Source organism: Tursiops truncatus, chromosome 1, assembly GCF_011762595.2.
Source record: "Tursiops truncatus isolate mTurTru1 chromosome 1, mTurTru1.mat.Y, whole genome shotgun sequence".
Lineage (NCBI taxonomy): Eukaryota > Metazoa > Chordata > Mammalia > Artiodactyla > Delphinidae > Tursiops > Tursiops truncatus.
The window spans coordinates 125,297,826-125,312,023 of NC_047034.1; the positions used below are offsets into that span (position 1 = coordinate 125,297,826).

At 37.7% G+C, this 14,198-nt stretch overlaps 1 protein-coding gene across 5 annotated transcripts in view; it reads left to right on the forward strand.

The window, feature by feature from the left end:
• Nucleotides 1-14,198, forward strand: part of WLS (Wnt ligand secretion mediator) — a 105,710-nt gene that overhangs the window by 22,819 nt on the left and 68,693 nt on the right. The gene's annotated exons all lie outside the window — the stretch shown is intronic.

The following is a 14,198-nucleotide window of genomic DNA, read 5'->3' on the forward strand; positions in this document are numbered from 1 at the left end:
AAGCCCGAGTGATTGGGATAAAGCCGGGATTCTCAACCAGGAGTGATTTTGCGCCCCAGGGGATATTTGGCAATGTCTAGAGACATTTTTGATTTGCACTACATTCGGGAGGAGGAGAGAAGATGCTCCTGGCAACTAGTGAACAGAAGCCAGGGCTGCTGCCAAATACCCTGTTGTGCCCAGAAGAGCCTCCACATTTATCCAGCCCCAAATGTCAACAGTGCCGGGGATGAGAAACCCTGGGGTAGAGGGATGGCGGCAGTGTAGCCAGGAGTATTAAGAGGGAATAGGCATGTACAGCTCTCTGATTGTAAAGAGCCCAGGCTTTGAACAATATATTGAAATAAAATGATGATGAGATAGTGTAGGTGTAGCTCTAGCCTCGTATGGCCAGCCCCATAATCCTAACTTGCCTTTCTAAAATGTCAATCCTGTCCATCTTCCCAGTGTCATGTGCTGATTAAATAAGTCCTGCCAAAGGTTTGGATGACTTTTTTGCACCTGTTAATCTGTTTTGTTTGTGTTGCCCCCATGTAAAGACATGACTAGCCTAATAGAGCCATCTTGAAGTAGTGATTCTGTCAAAGAAATAGGCAATCCCCCCAAAATGAATTTAAAGTCATATAATAACTTCAGTTCTCTATTCATACTGTGAAACATGGTAAAGAAGACATAATCTGTAGCACTACTTCTAGAAACCCCCCTTTTCCTCGATGCTTCTAACTTCTCTCTTCCAAAATACCCCTAAAACCTCCTCTGCTAAAATTCCCCCCTAGCCCAAGCCCATCTCTTCCACTTGTCCCTTTTCTCTTGATTGTGTATCATGAAAACTCAAAGAATCCATTTAGCAATAAGTTGAACCCCTGCTGGGGGCTGGTGAGGGCCTGCAACAGAGCAAGCAAAACCAGCATTCTCTCTATCTGCAGGGAGGAGGCAATGGAGTAGGGAAGACCCACATTAATACTTTTGGCTATAGTCATTTTCTAATAAGTTATGGAAATAACTGTGAAAAAAGATGTTATGAAGCCCATTTCACTGAAGAGAAAATTAAGAGCTAATCCTGTGTTCAAACAACAGGCTGCTTAGGATATCCCTGGGATGTTTCTTAGGGAAAGACATCTTAGATGTTCAAGTTAAAATTCTGATAGAATCATCTCCGGTTGCTGAGAACCTCTGTTTTTAATGACCCAAAATTCAGACCTTCTAGTTCCTTGAATGTTTAGATAAACACATCCCTGGTGGGAAGGAGGGGGAGATAGGATAGAGAGCAAGGAGCATGTCACCATCTCCCACCAGATTATTCTTCTCCATCTGCTGGCAGCTTTCTTATTATCAGTAGTTAACATTCATTAAGGCCTCACTATGTACAAGGTACTGTGATAGGCTCTTTTTACTATTTTATCTTTACAACAAACTTACGAGGTGGGTACTCATAGTAAGCTTTTCCAAAGGAGGAAACCGGCATTTTGTAAGGCCATGAAAATTGCCCAACTAAATTGCTAGTAAGAAACAGAGTTAGATTTGATCCCAAGTTTTTCTGAGTCTACAGCCCTTGCTTTTAATTTCTCTTGTTCTGTTTTTGTAGATGCCTACAGCAACCTAAAGAACCCTTTCAGTGAAAGCATTTCCCTTGCTGCCCTGTAATTGTCATTTTCTCTTATGGAACATTTTTTCATAGAGGGTAAATTTTGAAATATATTAAGAACCCAGCAGTTTAAATGAAAATCTGAATGAATGTTATGAATTGATGTCTCGTTAGCAAATTTTGTCCGTGATCTTTTGGCTTAGGGCAGTGTTTGCCATGACTTCCATTTCTTCTGAATAATAGACTCAGCTCTGTTGAGCCTATTTCTATCAACCTGAAAAACAGAGGTTGGACATACTCCAGATTATTTCATTGTGTTGGAATGTCTTTGTGTTGTTATACTGCAAGTGTATGGGCCATTGGCTGGAAGCTGGAATGGAGTTTTGGGTTTTTTTCCCTAAACGTTTTCATTATGATTAGGTTGGACCACCTTCCCATAGTATGTATTACAGGGGTATATTTCATCGTGCTGAATATATCAGTATGAAATTTTACATATACAGTTGGCTCTAGCTTGCCTTTGCTTTCTGGAATAATTTGTTGATGTCAGCAGTTGTTGGAAGATAGAAAACACCCAGAGCCCATTTCGGCCTCAATAAGCACCAGAGAAGAGTAGGAGAGTACAGTGTTTTCCTCTAACAGATGTGAAAATACAAGGAAGATGAGGGGAGAAGGGGCTAGATGGGCAAGGCATGGCAGCCTGTAGCATTGGCATACACACTGATCCTAATTTAAAAGGGTATTTTTCAACCTTAAAAGAATGACTTTCACCATAACATAGAACATATAAATTCCCTTTACAGTCGAAGAATTTCTAAGTTAGGAATGTCTAGCAGTTAAAATACTGCCCTTTACAGTTGAGAGAACTGGGGCCCAAGATTGGTTGAATACCTTGCCTGCTTAGTGGCATATCCAGTACTAGAACTCCGCAATCCTGATTCATCGATAATTCATGATAATTGATAATTCATTCTGCCAAGGTTCTTATCCTCAAACTTGTAGTAATTCAGGATAGCAGACCAATTTGTGGCCCAGAGTTGGAGCTCTAAATGTCTGAAGAGTGCTCATAGAATATAATGATGGAGAAGGCCCTAAAGGCTGTCTTTCCATCCTCATCCAGTGCTCAAATGTCCTCTGTGCTCTTTGCACTTACCAAGTGTTTCTAGCAGGAGCATTTGTACTCACACAGGTATGAGTAACTCATTGTGTTCAACTGGTCAGGTTAACTTCGGACCATCTGATTTCTATTGCTCTCAGATTTCCTTCCTTAGAACTTGCAACATTGGAACCACCTAGAATAAATCTAACTCCTCTTCCAAATCTTAGTCATTCATGTATTTGACCTTTTATCTGTAACACCCCCTGCATCTTACAGACTGAGCTCTTTAATTTAACAAGCTTTACACCCCCCGCTTCTTTATATTCTGCCTGTCATATGACATATCACTCATTTTCCTTTGATTCCTCTCTTAGCTAATGACATTGCCATCCATCTGCTGCCCACGCAAAGAACTTGGACATCCTTGACTTCTCTGTCTCACTCACGCCGCGCGTTAACCAACAGGGCCCACAAATTCTTCCTCCTAACTAGCTCTTCCCTCCAGTCACAATTGCATTTGCCTGTCACCATTCAGAAGCTCCATGTGTCATCTCAAGACTTCTGATACCATCCTGTGCTCCACAGTTCCTTCAACACCAGAAATCTTCCATTGCTTTTCTTTGCTATTCTTTTGTGAACTTTCATATGTAATTCATTGGACCACAGAGAAAATCTCATTTAGAGCTGCTAGGTAAATAGATCATGATGCCGCAGAAGATTCTTTTGCCCGGGTTTCTGTCTGAGCTGTTTTGTAGATTTGATCTCAAAAGTAGGATTTGATGCCTTTAAAAGCAAGTGACTTGTGTAGGGGATGTTAATGAAATGGCCAACAATTTCCCTATCTATGTTCTTAGGAATATAGATTTTGTTATAAAATCTTCAAATTTGCAGCCACTAATTATATACACTTAAGTCTAAGATGTGAATATTTTATCTCATTTTGTCTCCTATTTTTCTTTCCACCGTGCAGGCCTTGATCCCTTCAAGGCAGCACTGGTATAGGGTAAATAACTGTTAAGTTCTACCTTTGTGAACCTCAGTTTCCAGGAAATAATGATGAAGAGTGGTATCTAAACATGCTCCCACAATTTTAATATGGGCTGCAAACCCTCATAGTAAAAAGATAAAGGCTAATAAGTAAACTGGCAATTGAGGCAATGTGGTGTATTGGAAGGCACAGCAGATGTGAAGTGAGACCGGGGTTCTAGTCCCAGCTCTGCCACTTACTGGTGGGACAAAGCTACCAATCTTCTGCATAGGCAGTGTGGACCATTATAATAACAGCTTCACCTGTTTCCTATGAGGATTAGATGATCCAAATGTCTGAAAGTGCTTTGTAAAATGCAACGTGCAGTTCACATATTAGTTAGTATTCGTGTTTATTATTAACATTGGTAATATTGATAAAAGTAGAATATCTGTAATTTATAAATAATACATGTCTGATAATAATAAATTATAGGTAATAAACATGTGAAATTATTGTAGAATGTAATAGGTACTTCAGAACAAAGCAGCCATTTCTCCTAGAAGATTTAATTTAGGGGTTTTCTAACCCTAAAGTTTCACTCCAAAGGTGTGCCAGTGGTGAGCTTGCTGGTTCATAGAGCCAGGTGGCCACGTTTGTGTCTTCCCTACCCACGTAGCTGCCAAGAGCAGCTTTGGGGGCCTCTACAGGGGCTCGGAGAGATTTTCCACACAAAAGCTTGTTCACCCTCCATGCTGGGTTTATGAGATCATAGCCAAGGTAGTAAATTATAAGATGCTATAATTCACTTTCCATAGGTGGTCTTGGCTGCATTCCACAGCCTTTTGGCTGAATGGTGGCTGATTTTGACGCACTGGCACAAAGTCAGAAATTCAGCCCAGATGACTGGTTTGCTGAGCGATGAGCAATAGTGTCAACAGATGAGCCGTTTGCTTTTTCTGTGGAGGACTTTTGTGTTCACTTCGTGTGTAGTTTCTAGCGTTTTGAGTATTTTTGAAGCTATGGAGAAACAGTAATTGTAGGTATTTTTCAGAGCTAGAGGTCAGAAATATTTGATGTACCTGTCAAGCTTCTTAATTTAATCTCTGTTCGTTGCCAGACACCGGAGTTGAGGGTCAGTTTTTTTAATCTGAATTCAGGATTGCTCCCCCAATTAGCACGTCTAATGGTTGGCAGATTTTATGTGCTAAAACTCTGGCAGGGCTCTTTATGTGCATTTTATTATTTTTTCAAAAAGAGGGAAAAAAACTGGCACTAATCTTGAGCCTAAAGTAACTTCATGTTTACCACAGCATTTCAAATACTATGTAAGAATTTGGCTCTATGTCCCAAAGCACAGTAATTTTTTTCCTTTTGGTTCCAGCGCTCCTCAATTCCACGGGATCCAAGCCAGACAAGTAATGGAAGCCAAGTGGCGCTTCATGTTTGCTGTGTAGATTCTGACAAATGTAGAGTAATTCTTCTATTCCTCAAAGCTGTCGCATCTTTGGCTCCAGAACAATTGAGGTTGCAGGCTAAGCATTGAAAATCCTCATCAGCCTAAGATGTAAACATACACTATTTTTCAATATTTTTTAAGGAAGGAATGAATTACACAAGTGTTTGCTACAATTTCTGAAACTTTCCTGTCAAAATGTCTGTCATTTATTCATAAGTTTATGTTGTAGGGAACTGTTTTAAAATACGTGTTTGACTTGTGTGTGTACAGTACAAATTACTTTGCATTCATCTCTGCTATGTGGGGTGTGTGTGTGTTTGTGTGTTTTGGTGGTGGTAGGTTAGTGTAGAGGAATGTTCTGCTGTGTTTAAAAATTTAGCTTTCTTAGAACAGATGTTAGCATAATTAACTACTACTTACTGAAAACGGCTGGCAAGGATGAATTACACGTCACTTAGTGTACCCCGTTATGCCCACTGGGGCATAGCTAGGATAATTCTGAAAATTACTTCTCCAGATCTTGGCCCTGCACACCCACTTTTGGTTCTCTAGTGACTGAGATTGAATCATGAAATAATATTTTAGTTAGTAATCTAGTAAGATTTAATTGGTGTGGTTGAAATATAGGAGAATTTTATCTTCAAAGTCAATGGCATAGGTAGAGTGAGTGTCTGACCATTACAACTTCAGAGCAATTTATGTGAAGGAATTAACAGACCGAGTCAGTTAATTCTGAAGCACTCAGTTTAACACAACTATGTACACTTTCTTTAGCCGAAAAGTTTTGAAGTGGTCATTATTATGAGACATTCTAAAACTTAGGTACATGCTGTGGTAGATACTAAGAAATCTTTTTAGGAACTGACCTGGAGGGAACAGTAAGCAGAATTGGTCAAGGAATTGCTAGTTGTCTCAAATCTCTCAACTCAACCAGATAATATGATCTGGCTACTTCAGTTGTATAGTATATCCCACATGTATCCTTTTAACTAGAATTAAGGTAGAAGGTTTCTGAGCTTAAGAAAGGCAGGTGCAGTCTCTGAGGGAATTCAATTTAATACATTTAAAAGCTAATTGTTAAATTTAGCTGAAGATTCCTTTATGTTAAATGAGTGTTTGGGGGGGTGGTTTGAATAAAACTTGTAGTTGTATAAATAACAGGTATTCGTCTGGTCTCCTTGGTTTCTGTGGCCACCTATGTTCCTCTGCCCCTCTTTTCCCCATCCCCTTCCTTGGGAGGGAATCAAAAAATTCTAAGCAAACCCTGGAATTGTCCAAGGGCCTTAAAGGCCCAATGCATTTCATATAAATTCTCATTTAGGCAAGCATAGATATTCAGATAGGCAAAGCTTAGAACCAATTTGAGTATATAATCTTTTATGAACATCTTATACATACCATCCATGATGAACATCTTATACATACCGTTCATAGCCAGGAAATGGAAGTTTTCTTTATATTACAAAGTGAAATAGATATTGAGCCATTTAGCTTTGTAGTTCAGCTGAAAGCTGTGGGGCTTACATTATCCAGCTATTGCTTTCATAGATACAGACATAGGCCAAGTAATTCTTAGTGCCCCAAACATTAATTCCATGCTTTTAAATCAGCCTCAACTCGTTTTAAAAAATAAAGTCTAATATTCACTTCCTAGTATCCAAAATCTTTTAGGGAACAAAGTAGAGAACAAATAAACAAATTAAATTGTAAAAAATAAATAAACCAATTATTCATGTTTATACAGGTCAGAGATCATGACAACAGATTTTGAAGTAAGACCAGATTTAAAGAGTTAAATCAACCTCCCTCTTGGGTCAGTAGAAAGTATCTGCTAGCAATTGTCTGTGTTTTAATTAATTAATTTATTTATTTTCACTTTAATATTTTAATACATCTCTCTTCTAAATATAATTCTGTCACATATTTTTACACCTATATAAACAGCTTAATAAGTTATTTTAAGAAATGGGAATAAAATTAAAGGAAATAACACCTTAAATTTTTATTAATTAGCAAAAGCAAAATAATCAAAAATAAGAGTAATGAACTCTTATACAAGTGCACCATTTTCTACAACAAAGAAAGATAACACTTTCAAGAAAGTAAATAATTGTAAGAATATAAATAATGCACTTTGTTTAAACAGCTCTATAGTTTACCTGGATCAGACTTATTGCATATATTTCATAACAGTTTAAAAATTTATCCAGATTTAAATGTTAAGTCCCCAAATTTATAACATTATATATCACATTTCATTCCAGAAGAGAAAATGACCTGGTCTCAGGGATAGTTGCTTACAGCTTGGATATTTTGTAAACTTTTATATGAAGTATTAATACAATTTCTTTCATTCAGACAATTAAAACAATTTTCCTGGAATACAGTAGGGTACAAAATGTGTAGAAATCTTATAGTTAAATGGGATCAAATCAGACAGCAAAGATTTCCCAGACCATAAAATCTATGAAGACAGGAAGCAAGTGATTTAACTTTCAAGATGTTAATTTACAGATCTAACTATTCATTTATGTTTGACATTAAAACAAATTTTGAATAAGTACTGTTACAGCATTTTTTTCTAGGGACAATCTTATACTGGTTGGGTTATTCTGTCAGTTATTATATATTCATTATTAGATCATATAATTAATGGGAGTCTACTCAGCTTTGTTTCATTTCATTAATTGTAAGGGTGTGTTTTTATTTTTTTTTTTAATGTTTTTCTTCCAGTTTTATTGAGATATAGTTGACGTACAGCACTGTATAAGTTTAAGGGGTACAGGATAATGATTTGACTTACATACATCATGAAATGATTGTGTTTTTTTGTTTTTTGTTTTTTTGGTTTTTTTTTTTTTTGCGGTACGCGGGCCTCTCACCGCTGTGGCCTCTCCCGTTGCGGAGCACAGTCTCCGGACACGCAAGCCCAGCGGCCACGGCTCACAGGCCCAACCACTCCACAGCATGTGGGATCCTCCCGGACCACGGCACGAACCCGCGTCCCCTGCATCGGCAGGCGGACTCCCAACTAATGTGCCACTAGGGAAGCCCGATTGTGTTTTTAAATCAGTGTGTATAGTTTTGTTTTTTCACTTTTGTTAGCTAAGATGCTATTATGAAAATAAAATTCTCTAAAATATTTCTGAAATGTTTGACCATTTTTAACTAAAATCGTTACTTTTTCAATTAGAGAGGTTCTGGTTATTAATGCTTGTAAACATGAATTACCCTTTTAATTGGTCTGTTTTCCACATTCCTTCCCCTTGGAGCCCAAAGCACATTAATCCTGAAATATCATTTCTGTTGCAAGGAAGACAATCTTCCTCTAATTTAGGTGAAGGCTGTTCTGATAATGGAGACTGCACAGGCTCTTCGGAGACCCCATTGCCTTTTCCCTTCCTTCCGGGGCACCGTGTTGCTCATGTCTGGCCTTGTGGCTACCTATAAGATACCAACAGTGTCTTAGAAGGAAAGATTCCCCCAAATAAAAGTTCTTTGTTATTTGTGGGTCTCTTCATGTCGCTGTACAAAGTGAAGCTGAGACTGTTGGGAACAGAAGCCAAGGCCCCCTAGAGAACTAGACCCCTGGTCAGAGAAAGCAAAGGGCTGTAACAAGGTTAGGGCTGTGCAGCATTTTCACCTAGTAAATGATCTCTTCTTAAATTTAATGCTCAAACACAGACCGTACGATTGGCCTTCGGTATCCTCGGATCAACCAGCCAGGGATTGATCTGCTGATCAGTAGGACCGACTATATTGTGCCATTTTATAGAAGGGACTTGAGCATCCTCAGAATTTGGTATCCATAGGGACCGTGGAAGCAGTCCTCCACGGATACAGAGGGACGACTGTATTGTGGTCGAGATAGCCTCTGACCCAGCACATGCTCTTCTTCAGCGCCTTCCCTACTCCTGTCCCCTTTTCCACCTGGCTAACTAACACCTGCTCTCTGTGAAGTCTAAGTCCAGGCCTCGGGCAGGCAGCCCTCCCAGCCCCCTTCACAATTGATGCCTCCTGTGCAACATCTGTAAGGGCACGTTTCAATCAGGATGGGCTTCTCTGCCAACTTCTCACCCTCCCACACTCGACTGTGAGCAACTCAGGGTCTGGGACTGTCATTTGTCTCTATCTTTAGGTTGCACAGTGCCCACATAATAGTAATACTCCTAGATAACTGCTAAAGGAAACTTCTTTACTTGTAATAAAGCAAAGAAATAAATAGTCTGTGTTGGCTTAAACGGAGACCATGTGTCATGTCAGCATGTTGTTTTAATTTTATTTTAACTTTTCTAGGAGGCAACCAAGTCTTGTGTCTCTGTCCAACTCTCTAATTAAAGGTTCTGGCGGGAGTAGGGGCTAATGATTTGATGTTGACTCAACTTTGAGCATGATAGCGGTAGTGGTTGGCCAGATAGTAATTTGTAAACGGGACAGCCATTTGAGATGCCATAACAGGAAGCTGACTGGAGTCAATGAATATTCTTCCAAAAGAAGTAGAGGTTTAGTCATTGTTCACTTACATTTTTATTCAAGGTTGCATTGTAATGATGACTGGAATTTTTGCCTCATTCTAGTGAATTCATTTCTCCTGCCTTCCAAATATCTGACTATGGCCCTTTCTCAGGTAATGTCAGGGTAAATATAGTATCACCACAACTATAATTACTTTTTCCTGTAATTATTTATGTATTGTCTGTTTTCCCCATTATTTTTACATTCCACATGGCTGGTGTCTCTTAGGTTCCCTCAAGCACCTAATAGTGCTTCGTGCATAGTAGGTATTCAAGACATATTTGGTGAATGCAGTATGAGCCTTAGTGATGTATGTCACTGAAGGGTCACTGAATTTTTAGAGGCTTCACGTTGTGTTTGTACAGTTTTTCACAGCCTCGAATTAGAAGTCTTATTGATTTCACATCACTTTAAAATTAAATGTTGTGTAGTGTCAGATTTCACAGTTCTCTGCTCTTGTGGAGAGACGGAGGCCAAAAATACTGTGTTGAAATACAGATAAAAAAAGGAAAAAAAAAGGCCTATGTTTGACACGGTAAAGAGAACTGGCCTCAAAATGGGGTGGTGTTTTCAAAGAGTGGCTTGTGTTTTATAACTTCTGTGCCTACTCCAAAAGTTGTGTTAACCTACCATAAACTAACCAGTCCGTAGTGCCTGGGCATATTCATTTTGGGCCAAACTGCTCTGTCTATGAAATTGTACTGATGTAGAAGTAGCTTTGGGCCACTTGTTTTCAACTAAGTGCTACGAATGGGTAGAGGGGACATTTATAATATGTGCTGAAGCAGCCGGATGATATTACATTACTATCCTAGGAGTACTGAGGAGTGGTTATTTTTAGCTTTCACCTGAGCAAACATGACTCAGTTTGTTGACCTGAATCCATCTAGTTCCTTCTTAAGCACACAAACTATTAATCCCTAGAACCACGCTGGCGACTGAGGCCTTCCTTACGTATAACTGTTGGTTAGTTGACTGTGGCTTGTTCAAAGGTCACCGATAATTTCAGCTTCTCCCATTTCATTCTTTTCTCTTACAATAAAATCCCTCACACTTTTTAAAAATTTAAAGACAGAAATCAAAGTTCTTTTGATTTTAGACACTGCTTTGTGATCTACGTAGTCACATTGTTGGCCATAGCTGATGAAAACACCTTCTAGAGTAGGCAACCAGCTAAGAGCTATAGACTTTGTTTTTGGCTTACTTTGATATGCTTTCTACATAAGAAACACCTGGAAATTCACTTTTAGCTGGAGTAGGAAGTTGTCTTGAACTGTAAACATATTATTCAGGGAACATTAACTGTCCATGTTTGAATAACAGAATGTCTGTTTACTTTCTCAAATGATACAAGTGTTTCACCTTTTGAGCACTATTAGAAATGGAAAATGTTGAATTATCTTCAGGTTTTTAAAGTTATACAAAAGGTTTTTTAGACTAGATTTATTCAAGTGAAGAAAAATACTTGTGATTCTTATAGTACAGCTTGAGATGCACTTGCGGCTTCCCAAGTTCATTGCCATGATATTTATGAAAATATTAGTATTCCTGGGATTTTTTTTTTCTTTATGCAAGAAACACTAGACTAATGAAAGAATGAAAATAATTCAGGCTGCTACAAAGGCAGGCGTTCACCGTGTCCATTAAAAATGCAGCCTTTGTGCCTGTAAAGTGTTCAGCTTCTCTGTTATTAAGTTTGGAATGTGGTTTTGGAGGTTAACTAGGAACTCAGATAGTTATTTTTCATTTTGGTCTAAGGAGGGAAAGACTTGTTTTTCAAAAGGAAAAAAAAAAATAAAGAAATGAAAAAAGGTTAGGTTCATTTTGGAAGAATAGAAGTTTTAAAATGTAGTAACTATTTTCTGCAGCAAATAGTCAGTTTGAGTATGTTGGCCAAAAATAGAATTCATGACTTTTGTCTCCCTGTTTATTCTCCAACCACATTAAAAGAAGTTTAGTTAAATGTGCCATTTGGTCTTTGTAACGTTGGTGGGCTATTTAGCAGAGTCAGGATAACCAAAGTTTGATTGGTTCATATTTCTAATAATAAGTGAGATGTCTGATTTTAGATGGATTAGGTGTAGAATGTATTCATGATACAGTTTTGAGTTTTAAAGAAAAACTTCCCTGGCCTGGATTAGTGGTGGCTCTGTGCTGTGGTATTCAGGATACTACATTGAAGAACTTTCAGCCAGAGTTTAGCAGTGCTGTGTTTTCTGGTAAGTTTTAGTAGGCATCATCCCAACTTTCTGGGAACGTAACATTTTACTACTCAAAATTTACTGTTAGGATTGATATTTAGGGGTAGAAAAATGTGTATTTGAGCACTAGAAGTAGAGCAAAGTATTAATAATACACACTCTTGCGTCATAAATGACGTTTCCTCTTGCTTTACATATTCCTCTAGTTGCTATTTGATCTCTGTCAAGTAAGAGATGATTTCTGTTCATAAAGGGTCTGAAAGCACTGTGTGTCAAGTATCATATGTGCAAAATTAAACATATTTAAACCATGCACATAAACCAGATTTATGTTTTCCTTCCACTACTTTCAGAGAAAAGTTTTATAAATAGATTTAAAAATATATTGTAGTAGAAGGATCCACATGAAGAAAACTATGAAAATTTTCAAAGAGATATTAAAATGGACTGCAGTTAATAGAGAAGTGATCACTGTTCTTGGCTGGGAAAACTAAATGTCAGGAAAGGATGCCAACTCTGTCCACATTAATTTATAGATGTAATGTAATTTCAGTCAGATCCCAGCAAAAAATATAAACATGAAATGGCATGGGGGAGGGGTTTTACTCTATCAGATATTGATATAAACCATCAGTTTACGTGACTTAAAACCATGTTGTGTTGGGCCATGAATTTACAGTCCAATACATGGAAATAGACTAGATTGTCCAGAAATATCTATTTGTATACATAAGATAAAGGTGCTGTCATAAAGCAACAACAAAGGAGAGTTTGTTCAGTAAAGAATAATTTAAATATTTAGAAAAATGAAACTAGATTCTCACCTCATCCCTTATATCAAAATAAATTCCACGTGGATCAACTATTTAAATATTTAAAAAATGAAATTGTTAAAAATGACTAGAAGGTAAAAGTTTATTGAATTTGGAGATTAGAAAGTCTCTCTATACACAGAAGAATGGGAAAAACATAAAAGTGTGATTGTACATGAAATCTGGGATTTCTCTGTATTAAAATATGCCATAAACAAATTGAGACAGCAGAGGGAAAAGTTGAGGTAAATCACTAACAAAACATATTAGGCAAAGAATTATTCTTATTTATAGACAACCTTTACAAAACAAGGGGTGGAGGGTTATAGGTAAATTAGAAGAGTGTATTGTGTGATTATTTTGCAACCACTAGTTGAGAAATTTTAATTACATAGAAAATATAATATAATAGCTAAAATTAATTCTATATTTTTTCATGTACTTTCAAGCACTGTTCTGAATACTTTTCATATGTTAATTTGTTTAATGTATACAACGACTCAGAGAGTGTGACAAGATCTGAGACATCGAGGAAGTGATTCCAAGGGAAATCGAAGCCAATGACATTGTGTCTTCTGTCCACAGTCCCCTCCCCTCCATGGAGATGAGTCCTTGGTTCCAGTTCATGCTCTTTATCCTGCAGCTGGACACTACATTCAAGCTATTATTGTTGCCATTTAAGAGATAACCAGACTAATACACAGACAGGTTTAGAAATTCACCCCAAACTTTGCTAGCTTGGATTCATGGTGACACAACCAGAAATGAGAGAGCCAGGCAAGTTGGCTTCACAGCTTGTGTTATTTACCACTGTTCTACCCTACTTTGCTAAGTGATTAAAAAGAAGAAGCTACAAATAGGTATGACCCTATTTTGTAACGATATGTGTTAATATTAGTATGTATTTTAAGGTTATAAAAATTAATTCCTCTATAAATTTGTATCTAGTTACACACTCATAGAAAAGACAGATAATACTTTGATATTTTTCCAACAGTGACTACTTCTCTTTAGTGGGATTTTGGGTAACTGTTGTTTTGAACTTCAACATTTCTGTATTTTGCAAATTTTCTGTTATAATTATGTGACCATTTTATAATCACAAAATTGTGTTGTTAATGTTATATATTTCAAATTTGATGATCCCTCTTGAAATGCATGTATCGTATTTTAGTATACCCTTGAAGTGTCAGTCAGTGTTTGGGTTCCATCCTCTGATAGGTACATTAAATGGGGGCCCAAAGTCAGAAAACTTCTTTCTCTCAATCAAAAGCAGTGTTGCAGAATTTCAGAGTTAAGAAGAATCTTAGAAACCAGCCATCTTGGTTGAATTTTAGAAGCCAACCATCTTATTTCTCAGATGAGGATCCTGAAGCTACTATAGATTTAACCAATTTACCCAAAATTACCTGAGAGTAAGTCATTCAACCAGGCTTCAGACCCAGGTCTTCTGACTTCAGACACTGTGTTCTGTGAAGCCCCAGAGGTCTCCAAGCCCTCAGGCAGGTGGAAAGTGAAGCACAGTTGATTTTTGTGACGTTTGTTTGGAATGATGAGGGA